At 39.9% G+C, this 13,388-nt stretch overlaps 1 protein-coding gene across 8 annotated transcripts in view; it reads right to left on the bottom strand.

Annotated features, from left to right (window-relative positions):
• INTS6 (integrator complex subunit 6) overlaps positions 1–13,388 on the bottom strand; it is an 83,255-nt gene that overhangs the window by 57,045 nt on the left and 12,822 nt on the right. The gene's annotated exons all lie outside the window — the stretch shown is intronic.

Below are 13,388 nucleotides of genomic sequence, written 5' to 3'. Positions count from 1 at the left end.
TTGGGGGCCGACTAGATCTGGACAAGAAGAAGAAGTCTGGAGATAAATGTGAGAAGCAAGGGACATATGCTTGTTTTCTTAAATTATTATACATCTGCTGTTGAAGAAAAAAATCCAGAATACTAAACGTTGTTTTAGTTAAATAAAACCATTTAAATATCCATCTGGTGATGTTCTTCTCCTAATACAGCATGGCAAGAAAATCCTCCAAATATTAATGATTAACCTGTTGAATTGGAGATAGTTCACCTCCCAATGACTTCATAACTATCTGCTTCAATTACCTTTTGTAAATGAAATAACCAATCATTCATTTTCTGATATAGCAGTAAAACTAATGTGAAAAATTTTCACAATAAATTACTGTTTAAAAATAGTGTGTACCTTCTAAAAATGAAACCTAAACTGAGTTGCGAAGAATATGTATTAAGGTAATGACAACCAACAAGAATGCACTTTTATGTAGACATCCATGATTAAATCGAATCTTCCTCACTAGTGATTTAAATCAGGATTTAAATCAATTTGATTTAAATCAAATCCACCCTGCATTTCAGAATGTCATATGTTAAATTAAAAAAAAAGTTACTTTTTGAGAATTTCATTAATTGCACATATGCAAATACTAAATGTTCAATAAATCCAATGGTGCAGCTGTTAACAAGTGGAACATTATCTTCATAACCAGAAGAGCTTGCAACTCCCTCCTCTACTACCAATCAAATATTAAGATTTTCAGAATACTATATGATCTCAAGAAAACATCTTCACAACCTAAAGGTTCATAACTAATATTCTAGAAACAACAGCATTACTTAGAACTGGGTAGTACCCAGTTATTTGGGTCACATTCCAACCGGAGTGATTTTCTCTCTCATGCATGCACACATACAAACACACCTGTTTCATTAACTATTTAAGTCTTCATAAACATTGACAAGCTTTCTACATCAGCACCATTTAAGATTGTCTTCTGTAATTTTGGACACTTTTTGTGACCTTGTCTGTCAAAGCGGCTTGAAGGCCTTGGGGTCCAGTTCAACTCATCATTAAGCCTTGACAATCAGACCTACATTGCCACTGGCACTTCCCATTTCCACCACGAGCCTGCCAGGAACCTTCAAGAGGAGGATCTAGCCAGAGTGTTCCATACTCGCATGCGTCAATTCAGAGTGGGTTACTATAATTCACTGTATCTGGGGTTGAAGATGGAATCCTGTGAGAGCACCAGGAGCATACCTCTGTTCTTTCTTCTGTCTGATGGTTTCCAGTCTGCTTCTGTTAACAGGTTTGAGAAATCTTTGGCTATGTCGTCACTTAAAATATAGCATTTTAAGTAAAGACACTTTCTGCAGCAACTGGAGAGGTTCTCCGATAGCTATAAGTAATTTACCTCCCTGCAAGACGTAAGCTAGGTTGACAAAATCCAGAAGAATTTTTTTTTTCACACCTTTGAGAGACATAGCTATGTTGAGCAAACTTTTCAGTGCAGATCTGACCTTTAAAAGCCATAACTGGGTCAGGATTCAACTATATTAATGACTACTTCTCCATCCATAATCCACCAAAACAGCTCTGCTCCTTTGAACAAAATAGTTTACAAAACTCAGGTCAAAGCATAAGAGAAAGCACTCTTAGTCCTGGGATTTGGCTGTGCAGTGACATTCCAGATATTAGACATTTCCATAATCTGACCATTCACAGCATGCTGCAAGACGCTCCTCTTTGATAAATCTTTCCCACTATAAACAGTATATAAAAAAAACCTGCCTCTCACGAGCTCCCCCTTTCTCTGGCCAATGGTTCTTTCAGCAGGTCTTCAGTGACTCAGCCCTCCGGCCAAGCCATATACACTGTCCCCCCTTCCAAGGTATACAGTCTCGAGTTCTTATCATGGCCCTGATATGGGGCCATAGTTCTTAGGCTTCTTCCCAGAGGCACTGCCTTCAGACACCCAGCTGGGGCCCATCTCAGTACCCTCAGTTGGTATCCTTTTCAGCAGCCCTCCCTGGGCTCATTCTGCAATCAGATCAGCAGAGCCCATCACGGTATTCTCGTTTGGTCTGGCCAAGTTCTGTGCTCAGTCTGCCCACACTGACCTTTTGATGGTCCTGCTGCTCTTCTATCCAGCCAGGCACCTGGTCTTTCGCAGGCTTCCCTGGACTCGGTTTTGTCTGGTGAGCTCTGTGCAATGAGCTGTCGGTCCAGCTATTTGTCTAGCCAGCCAGTCACCCAGTCCTCCCTCACTGAGCTCCACACAGCAACTGCTCTGCTGCTTGTCTTTACCTGGCCCTTCCGGCTCCTTATTGATCGCTCCAACAGCTCCTCTGACTGGCTGCTCCTCTGCAGCCACTCTAGGCTGCCTGGAGGACTTTTCACCTGCTCTATTCTGGGGCAGGGTGATGTAGGGCCATGAGGTCTGCAGCACGTGGCCTCTGAACCTAGTCCACCCAGCCACACTCCTGCAAGGGTTGATGACATTGAACTGGTCTACATTGATGCTCTATAATTTAGATGCTAGATATATTTCTTGATAGTCAAAGACTGTAGATTAATGCAAAAGCTGCACTTCAATTGTCTAGGAGACCAAAGAACGAGGCTAAAGATGAGCTGAGTTCAGGACCCCATGTACCTCATGCAACAGTTTCTAACATCATGAACACCTACAACACTCTGCCTTAAGGAATGGTGATATCATTTACAATGGGTAAATACTGGAAAAAGATTTCTGCTCAAAATGTCTTATTAAAATTTCTCAATTTTCTGACCAACTATAGAGGTCATCAACTCTTGAAGGAAACACAGAGTCCTGATTTACTGGCCATGACTTTTCAATTCATCTGTAAGAAGCTATGCAGGACAAGCAACTTTAAATCAAGTACTATAGAAAAAATATATACACGTAAGTTATCAGAAGTTAACAGTGGACTAAAAGGTTGTTTTTTCAAGTAAATGGAAGGCTATACCAAGCTATTTATTCCATTGATGTCTCAGTAGAATTTTATTTACTTTTAGAATAGTCTTTGGTTTCCAATTTCAAAACAATCATTCAAATCCATTTTGCCACCGGCCTTTGTCCGAGTATTAAAGTCCTACATAAAAATATACTTATCCCCAAAATACCAAATCCTTTAATAGACTTCAGATGATATTAAGATACTGTTATGATCACTGAAGGTGAATATGTGTATCATATCTCTAGAGCTTTAAACATTAATTTGTTATATTTAATGCTGTACATAAGGCTGGCGAGAAGCCATGAACAGCAAATTCCAACTCAGCCTGCAGTAAACTGAGAAATTTACTTAGTGATCTAAATAGGCTTGCTCACAGACAAGTTCCTTACAGAAGGTGCATTATTGATTATTCTAGTTGATGAATTCAGAGTGGCAACTTGCTCCTGTAGGGACTTCAATTGATTGTGTCAAATAGACAACTAATTAGCTCAGCTGGCATTTTTCAATAGCTTCCAATACTCAGTAACTACTTGAGTTTTTATCTTGCCACAACTTTGGAATAATTTTCTTCCTACTCTAGTCTTCGGGGGGGGGGGGGGGGACGGACCCAAAACAGAGGAAGAAGAATCTGATGGCAGACTGACTCATTCTATTCCTTTAGCAGATATTATCCGGGAAGCGGTAGAAGAAGTCTAAATTTGTTCCCTTCACTCACACCCTGCACTATCAAGCGCAGATGTGTACTGAAGTGAAAAGTAAAGGTAGTTGCTCCATTAGCTCAGCATATTAAGTTTTAAAGAAAATTATATTTGAAGTTGGCATAAATAACAGAGAAAACTTGAAATCTGTTAGATTAATATGGAATATACTGGGAAATGAGGGCCTCAAACTCTTAGAATGAAAGTACCAGTAAAACAGTAACAAGTTAGAATCTTAATTACTGTTAACACAATATCCCAATACATCTCACAAAATTATTTTTTAATGTTTTTTTTGTCCCACCTCATGAGGCAATTAAATCACGATGTTAGTTACCACTTTACCCAATTGGGGTATGTAGTCCACTGATCCCAAGCTTCCTTGACCAAGCAGGGATTGGGAACTCTTTGCAGAGCTCTTAAGTAATTCCCTCTTAGCCATCCCAAGCCACATCTAGCACACACTGGTGAACATGACACCTTCTGAAAGGAACCCTGATCACCTCTGAAAGACTACAATAAGAATAAAGTTACTGATAGAATGTCATGATTTTACAGTGTAACAAAACGTTTCACCATTATGTGCAAACATGTTTAGAGATCAATGAAAGCTGACCCAGATGTACCTACATAGATTCTGAGAGTTCAAAAGTGTATTATAGGTAAAGTAAATGAAGGGTAAGACTCACATGAAGTGAAAAAGAAACCTTGCATATTCCACTTTACAAGATGATTAGGTTCTCAGTGTCTTAAGAATCAAAGGACAAAGTACCTAAATTCCATTGTCAAATCCATCAGGAAGTCAAAAGTATATATGCAGGAAGCTAAAGCCATAGGACCTGGATTTTAACCAGAGAAGCCTGATATTAGACCAGAAAGGAAACTTGTCTATTTAGGTAAACTAAAAGACTTGCGGATGGAAAGGCCATTCTTCCGAGATCAGAAAATGATCCAATCTAACTTCTGTGTTCCAATCTGAGAAGTTTATCAGAATGCCTATGCAAAAGAGAACTGAGAACAACTTGATTGCTCTGGATGCCTCCATTCATTTCCACATACAACAGCTTCATCCGTCATAATTCATTGATAAAAAAAAGGTAGATCCCTGTCAAGGTGTTAGTGCCATGTTCCTGACTTTGTTAGGAGGTCACCTTCAGCCTCCTCTATTCCCTCACAGACAAATTTCCCTAACTAACTAGGGTTCACAAAATATACCTCCCAGCTGGCCAGATTAGCTTCAAATTAGTGAAGTCTACAGACTACCATTTCCACTGGCCCTGAAATTTGTGATCTATAATAGGGAAATCATTCGTTTATGTTTGCTTTCCTTTGTCTAACTGCCTGCTATCAGCCAGTAGCTGAAGAAATAACGTTAGTTTCCTCAACTAGTCTGGAATTTTCCTTTCAGCAAGAATACAGACACACATTTATGATGCACATCACAGTACCTCCTAGGAATGCAATCAAGGGCCACGAACCCACTGTGTTAGGCAGCATGCAGACAAACAACAAAGGGAACAGCCCCTGTTCCAAACAACTTGCACAATCTACAAGGTTCCAGGTAAGAAACAAAGGATTGAAGATTGTAAATTGGCACCATAACATATGACATTTGATAAAGCAAAGCAGAGTGTGAAATTACTGAAAGTTCAAAGTTGTAATAATTCTCAGTATAACAAGGAGTTATTGTCCTCTACTGTTTTTCATGCAGCAATCAAAATGTTTTAGTATATGTCTCTAACAAAAAAGAGAGACTGAAAGGTGCAATAAGAAGGTTCTGTAACAATTGAGTATGATTTGGGAAGTTAGGGAATGAGAAAGTGTAACTTCAACAGCAAAACTCTGAGTAGAAAAAGCAGGACTTTGCACCAGTGAGGAAAGGGTGAACGGGATGTGTGAAAAGAACATATGTGAAAGTGTGCTGAAGAAAGAGGGTCAGGGACTCAGAGCAGAGAAAACCAGACAACACAAGGGATAAAGTAGCAAAGGAGTACTCTGGCAAAATCAGAGTCTCTCTTACTCCACTAGAGACTAAAAAATTTATTTGAGCATAAGCTTTCGTGAGCTACAGCTCACTTCATCGGATGCATCCGATGAAGTGAGCTGTAGCTCACGAAAGCTTATGCTCACTTCATCGGATGCATCCGATGAAGTGAGCTGTAGCTCACGAAAGCTTATGCTCACTTCATCGGATGCATCCGATGAAGTGAGCTGTAGCTCACGAAAGCTTATGCTCACTTCATCGGATGCATCCGATGAAGTGAGCTGTAGCTCACGAAAGCTTATGCTCAAATAAATTTGTTAGTCTCTAAGGTGCCACAAGTACTCCTTTTCTTTTTGCAAATACAGACTAACCCGGCTGCTACTCTGAAACCTGTCTTACTCCACTGAATATGGACTGCTGTCTTATATCTTGGGTTTAAATCTACAGAAACAAATCTACCTTCCCCCTTTTCAATAAACACTTAAATTCATCCTCATGATAGTAACTCATTCTAGTGAGGGATAAAATGAGTTCAAGGATCTGATACTACCACATACTGTAGTAAAATAATGGATTTTGGATCTCCATGCCTAATTATTTAGCAGGAGAAGAAAGAGCTCCCTCCTGCTATAGATGTCTTGCATCATAATCATCATCTGTAAATCCAAGTCAGCTGTACAACTTCCACCAAGTATCTGGGGTGGAAGAGACATGGTCAGGAAGAAATATGCACAAAGCTGTAGAAATGCCAAAGTCCAGAGCTTTGCAATAATATGGAGAATCTTCAACAGTGAAATAAAAGTAATAAGAACACAGTAAGATTAATGCAAGCACACTTTACAACAGAAGGCATGCAGATTTGATTGAGGAAACTGGGGAATTACTACTTTATGTCCCAGATCTAAAATAAGCCTCAAAAACTTAGACTTGTAGGAGATAAAAATATTGGGCATAAAATACTCTACCTTCTTCGCTTTAAGGAACTGACTTGATCATCTCAGTATGAAAAAAAATCAATTTTTTTTTTAGAAAAGTCCTCCAAGAGGTAACACTGAAAAGGGCTGGAGGCAAAAGGGGATAGAAAAGCCTCAGAGATTTAACGAATCGAGGGGCAAAGAGTCCAGGCGGCTACCCCATCTAACTAGGTTTACTGTGACCATCAATGTGGAATCTTGTCTTGTTTTTGTTTCATATCTCAACAGTCAAACCCACAGATGTGATATGTAATCCCTCTGCTCATTATTGAGGGGGTAGAGATGCTGAATATTTAAGACATCTTTTCTTCCAACTGTTTGCAGGCTGTTTGAGTCAGATAGGCATCAACAAGAAAAAAGTCTAAATAAAAATAATATCCTGTCAATTAATAATCATGTTTCACTTCCTCAGTAATGTGTAATAGGTCTACTAGGTCTTAAGTAATCTACAGTTTACCAAGAGAGAAGGGTAGACAGACATATCTAATGTAAAGCAACATTTACTTTTTGTTCAGGCCTTCATTTTGTATTAAGCAAAAGAAGTACAAACTCAATTTTACTTCTGTCTACAAGTCATCTTCAGGAAAATTTAAATTAAAGACAGAAAAATTATACTAGCAGGACATAACGGATGCATATTTAAGTGCAAAAATAAAAAGGAAATACAACGTTAAGGTTCTCATAGGATTTGATAACATTAACCCTCCCACATTTCCAAATATTGCAATTACTGACTAGGCTACTGAATGCAAAGCTAAATACTATTGTCTCTACTATATGTATAATATGGGTAAAGTACTGTCTCCAATAACCTTTTTGTTTTATCTAACTTTACTATATTAACTAATTTTGCATTTAAAAACCTCAAGTGAGGTATGAGCACAAGGTACACACTTCATACTCTCATGTGACTTGCAAAACAAATTACATACTGTTTAGTAGAGCCACAAAGTTCACAAACTTCTGCTCTCCAAACACTGATCAACATAGTACAGCGAGCCAATGAATGACTGTTATTCTGATACACCAACAACTGTCTTACAAAATTTGTTTATATCTATCATTTCTTGGATCAGATCAATGTCACACGATCACATCACTAATCTGAGTCCGAGAAATTTAACAAAAAACCATACAGAGACGTTAAGATAGTCCTTATGACTTTCATATTCTGTACTTCCGTCAAGTTTCAGTAGTCTTATTAAAATCAGTGACTCCTGTAAATATCATAAATTAACGGTGACAAGCTTTCCATTATAGCATTGATCCCCTAACACCACAAATTATAATTTGAAGATATAAGTAGTCAATCAGGTGACAATGTCTCTTTAAAACCTCTAATCAAATTAAAAATATATCACTACGATGACCATATATGCTATAATTTTGCTTTGTAATTGTATAGCTAGCCAGCAGAGGGAGCACAAATTAACAAACAAAAAAGAGAAGTTGTACTTGTGGCACCTTAGAGACTAACAAATTTATCTGAGCATAAGCTTTCGTGAGCTACAGCTCACTTCATCGGATGCACCTGAATTCAGGTGACTAAATTTGTTAGTCTCTAAGTGCCACAAGTACAACTTCTCTTTTTGCGAATACAGACTAACACGGCTGCTACTCTGAAACAAGTTAATAAACATATCCCCAGAGCTGTGCTGACCATCCATATAGTTAAACAAGGACCTAAATTAATCAAGAGCACATTTTACACAGCACTTTTCATCCACCGATCTCAAAGCACATATGAGATAGGTAAGCATTGTTTAAACAATGCATTAACAGAAGAAAAAAAATTAAATGACTTTTCCAAGGTCAAAATGATGCAATAGTAATCAGGCATAAAATGCTGGTGGTCTGAGTTTTAAGTCCCCTGTTCAATCCAGTAGATCACAAGACAGCCATTCACAAATACTGTAGGAGCTTTAGTCTTACTACCCTTCACAAAATTCCGGCTGAGGGAGGTGGTGCAGCAGCTGGAGAAACAAGCCTTGGCCTTCTCCTAGGGCTCAGCAATGGAACAACCCCACCCAGCACCCAAGGGGGCAGGTTGAGGAGATTTTTGCTGCCTGTTCTGGAAGCGTTTTCCCCACTAATTTAGGCTAATTACACATTCCACCTACATACAATTTTCCCCATTTGTGTCAATGGCATACAGTAAATTTTGCCTACTTTGGTAGAGAATTACTGGGTGCTTCAGATGGCTGCCATCTTGTACCTTAGAGGTGGCTGCAGAACAGTTTAGATTAAATGATTTGTGTATATGCAGTTTGTACAGTCATTCTGTAGTGCAGTTTAGAATCTTTGGACAATAAGGTGCTAAATACATAAGTGAAAAGTGACACACAACATGAAATAGTCTCTGTGTGTGTATATAAATCTCTCCTGTTTTTTCCACCAAATGCATCCGATGAAGTGAGCTGTAGCTCACGAAAGCTTATGCTCTAATAAATTTGTTAGTCTCTAAGGTGCCACAAGTACTCCTTTTCTTTTTGCGAATACAGACTAACACGGCTGCTACTCTGAAACCTGTCATTATGCAAGGCACTGAATTTAGCTGTATAGAATGGAAATCTGTCAACTTCATGAAAAAACTCGCGCAGATACAGACAGACATCTTCCTCTCCAAATGCAAACAGATGGACATCATACCGAAAGGACTGAAGGTAAAAAATCCATTACAATCTACATACCACACAGACTATGCTGACAGCTTGTGCCACACACTCTCAAAGAAACTGCGGAACCACCTAATCAACATCCTCTACAGCAAACAGGGAAAGATTAAGAATGAGCTCTCAAAACTGGATACTGTCATAAAGAACCAACCTTCCACACAAACTTTCTCATGGCTCAACTTTACAAAAACTAGACAAGCCATTTACAACACACACTTTGCTTCTCTACAAAAGAAAAAGGACACTAAGCTATCTAAACTACTATATGCCACAAGGGGCCACAACAATGGTTCCCGTAACCCACCCAGCAATATTGTTAATCTATCCAACTATACTCTTAGCCCAGCAGAAGAATCTGTCCTATCTCGGGGCCTCTCCTTTTGCCCCTCCACCCCCACGAACATGACACAGTTCTGTGGTGACCTAGAATCCTATTTTCGATGTCTCAGACTCAAGGAACATTTCCAACACACCTCTGACCAACATATTAACCCACAGAGACCTTCCTGCCAACACTACAAAAAGAAGGATTCTGGGTGGACTCCTCCTGAAGGTCAAAACAGCAGCCTGGATTTCTACATAGAGTGCTTCCGCCGACGTGCACGAGCTGAAATTGTGGAAAAGCAGCATCGCTTACCCCATAACCTCAGCCATGCAGAACACAGTGCCATCCACAGCCTCAGAAACAACTCTGACATCATAATCAAAAAGGCTGACAAAGGAGGTGCTGTCGTCATCATGAATAGGTCGGAGTATGAACAAGAGACTACTAGGCAGCTCTCCAACACCACTTTCTACAAGCCATTACCCTCTGATTCCACTGAGAGTTACCAAAAGAAACTACAGCATTTGCTCAAGAAACTCCCTGAAAAAGCACAAGAACAAATCCGCACAGACACACCCCTAGAACCCCGACCTGGGGTATTCTATCTGCTACCCAAGATCCATAAACCTGGAAATCCTGGACGCCCCATCATCTCAGGCATTGGCACCCTGACAGCAGGATTGTCTGGCTATGTAGACTCCCTCCTCAGGCCCTTCGTTACCAGCACTCCCAGCTATCTTCGAAACACCACTGACTTCCTGAGGAAACTACAATCCATTGGTGATCTTCCTAAAAACACCATCCTAGCCACTATGGATGTAGAAGCCCTCTACACCAACATTCCACACAAAGATGGACTACAAGCCGTCAGGAACAGTATCCCCAATACTGTCACGGCAAACCTGGTGGCTGAACTTTGTGACTTTGTCCTCACCCATAACTATTTCACATTTGGGGACAATGTATACCTTCAAATCAGCGGCACTGCGATGGGTACCTGCATGGCCCCACAGTATGCCAACATTTTTATGGCTGACTTCGAACAACGCTTCCTCAGCTCTCGTCCTCTAATGCCCCTACTCTACTTGCGCTACATTGATGACATCTTCATCATCTGGACCCATGGAAAAGAAGCTCTTGAGGAATTCCACCATGATTTCAACAATTTCCATCCCACCATCAACCTCAGCCTGGACCAGTCCACACAAGAGATCCACTTCCTGGACACTACGGTGCTAATAAGCGATGGTCACATAAACACCACCCTATATCGGAAACCTACTGACCGCTATTCCTACCTACATGCCTCTAGCTTTCATCCAGATCATACCACTCGATCCATTGTCTACAGCCAAGCTCTACGATATAACTGCATTTGCTCCAACCCCTCAGACAGAGACAAACACCTACAAGATCTCCATCATGCATTCCTACAACTACAATACCCACCTGGTGAAGTGAAGAAACAGATTGACAGAGCCAGAAGAGTACCCAGAAGTCACCTACTACAGGACAGGCCCAACAAAGAAAATAACAGAACGCCACTAGCCATCACCTTCAGCCCCCAACTAAAACCTCTCCAACGCATCATCAAGGATCTACAACCTACCCTGAAGGACGACCCATCACTCTCACAGATCTTGGGAGACAGGCCAGTCCTTGCTTACAGACAGCCCCCCAATCTGAAGCAAATACTCACCAGCAACCACACACCACACAACAGAACCACTAACCCAGGAACCTATCCTTGCAACAAAGCCCGTTGCCAACTCTGTCCACATATCTATTCAGGGGATACCATCATAGGGCCTAATCACATCAGCCACACTATCAGAGGCTCGTTCACCTGCGCATCTACCAATGTGATATATGCCATCATGTGCCAGCAATGCCCCTCTGCTATAATGTCAAGAATTATAACATTCAAAAACCAGTTGGAGAACACTTCAATCTCTCTGGTCACTCGATTACAGACGTAAGAGTGGCTATCCTTCAGCAAAAAAGCTTCAAAAACAGACTCCAACGAGAGACTGCTGAATTGGAATTAATTTGCAAACTGGATACAATTAACTTAGGCTTGAATAGAGACTGGGAATGGATGAGTCATTACACAAAGTAAAACTATTTCCCCATGGTATTTCTCCCCCCCATCCCACCCCCCACCGTTCCTCTGATATTCTTGTTAACTGCTGGAATTAGCCTACCTTGCTTGTCACCATGAAGGTTTTCCTCCTTCCCCCCCCCTGCTGCTGGTGATGGCTTATCTTAAATGATCACTCTCCTTACAGTGTGTATGATAAACCCATTGTTTCATGTTCCTGTGTGTGTATATAAATCTCTCCTCTGTTTTTTCCACCAAATGCATCCGATGAAGTGAGCTGTAGCTCACGAAAGCTTATGCTCTAATAAATTTGTTAGTCTCTAAGGTGCCACAAGTACTCCTTTTCTTTTTGCGAATACAGACTAACACGGCTGCTACTCTGAAACCTGTCACTAAGTGCTATTACACAGCAGAGCATATGTACAATATGAGACTTCTGATAATCCCCGATCAAAACAAACTCAGACTCATAACTGAAATATATCATTCAGTTAGAGTAACTGCATTTGTTCTCCTAGTTTTTATGCTTAGAAACAGACAATTTCATGAAAAGGTTGCTATATTCACTATATAAAACAACTGACAACTTTTCAAAGAGAAACTCTAAAATGGTCAAAAAATGGAACAGCTGTTGCCCCCTTCTTCCTCCCACTGACAGGTCTGAGGAAAATTGGCAAACGACCGAGCAACAAAATGCATCCCACAACTGTAAGATACTTTATAGCTGAATGTTTTGATCCTTCCGACACAGTACATTAATAAATTCAATAAACATATTACATAACAGCCATACTGGGTCAGACTAAAGGTCTATCTAGCCCAGTATCCTGTCTTCTGACAGTGGCTAATGCCAGGTGCTTCAGAGGGAATGAAGAGAACAGGCAATCGTCAAGTAATCCATATTAAATAAGAATTAGAGGGACACTATCAAGGTTTGTAAGACCCCAAAACAAAGGACTTCTTTCTTCTGATTAGACTACGGTTACCAGAAAACCTGTGAAATCATGCTGTGACAAATGTCATGAGACTTAAAACTAAGAAACAGAGGGAAAGGAATTTGTATTTTCAACGGTCAAAACTTTGTTTTTAACAAAAAATTAACACCAATGGCTAGCAGTCGGAAGAGAGGAGCTACCTTAAAAATTTAGCTTACTAAAATGAAAAAGAAAAAAGTATGCATAGCCAGTTGCAGATTAAGAGAGAAGCCCACACATATATGCTAGTGTAATCACTTAGAAATTGGGATTCCCTACCCCCAGGTCTTCTCAGTGGCCTAGTGAATGTACTTAAAGTTATTTAGAATCTAGGCATATTTCTATCTAGTTATAGTTTTGATTACAACTGTTGTACAAAAAAAAGTAAAATCATCATATTTAAATGTTGGGCCTAGATAATACACTCTTTATAAAGAGTGTAACTAAAAATACCTATTACCTTCCCCCCCCTCCAAAATTAGCAGCTTTACCTTTAAAATCTATCCCAAGGAATTTGGATTGCCAAGCTGGTTTTAGTCATGTCTTTTAAAGACATCTGTAAAGAGCTTGATCCAAATCCAAAACAATTGGCTTCACTGGGCTTTAGATCAGATCCTTAATTATTGCAGCCTTTTTGTTTTACTGGGTTGATAATTCTTTCCACACTTATGATTATTTTTTAAAATGTGCCTATGAAATG

Source organism: Dermochelys coriacea, chromosome 1, assembly GCF_009764565.3.
Source record: "Dermochelys coriacea isolate rDerCor1 chromosome 1, rDerCor1.pri.v4, whole genome shotgun sequence".
NCBI lineage: Eukaryota > Metazoa > Chordata > Testudines > Dermochelyidae > Dermochelys > Dermochelys coriacea.
The sequence above is the reverse complement of the archived record's forward strand: the minus strand, read 5'-3'. Positions and strand labels throughout refer to the sequence as shown.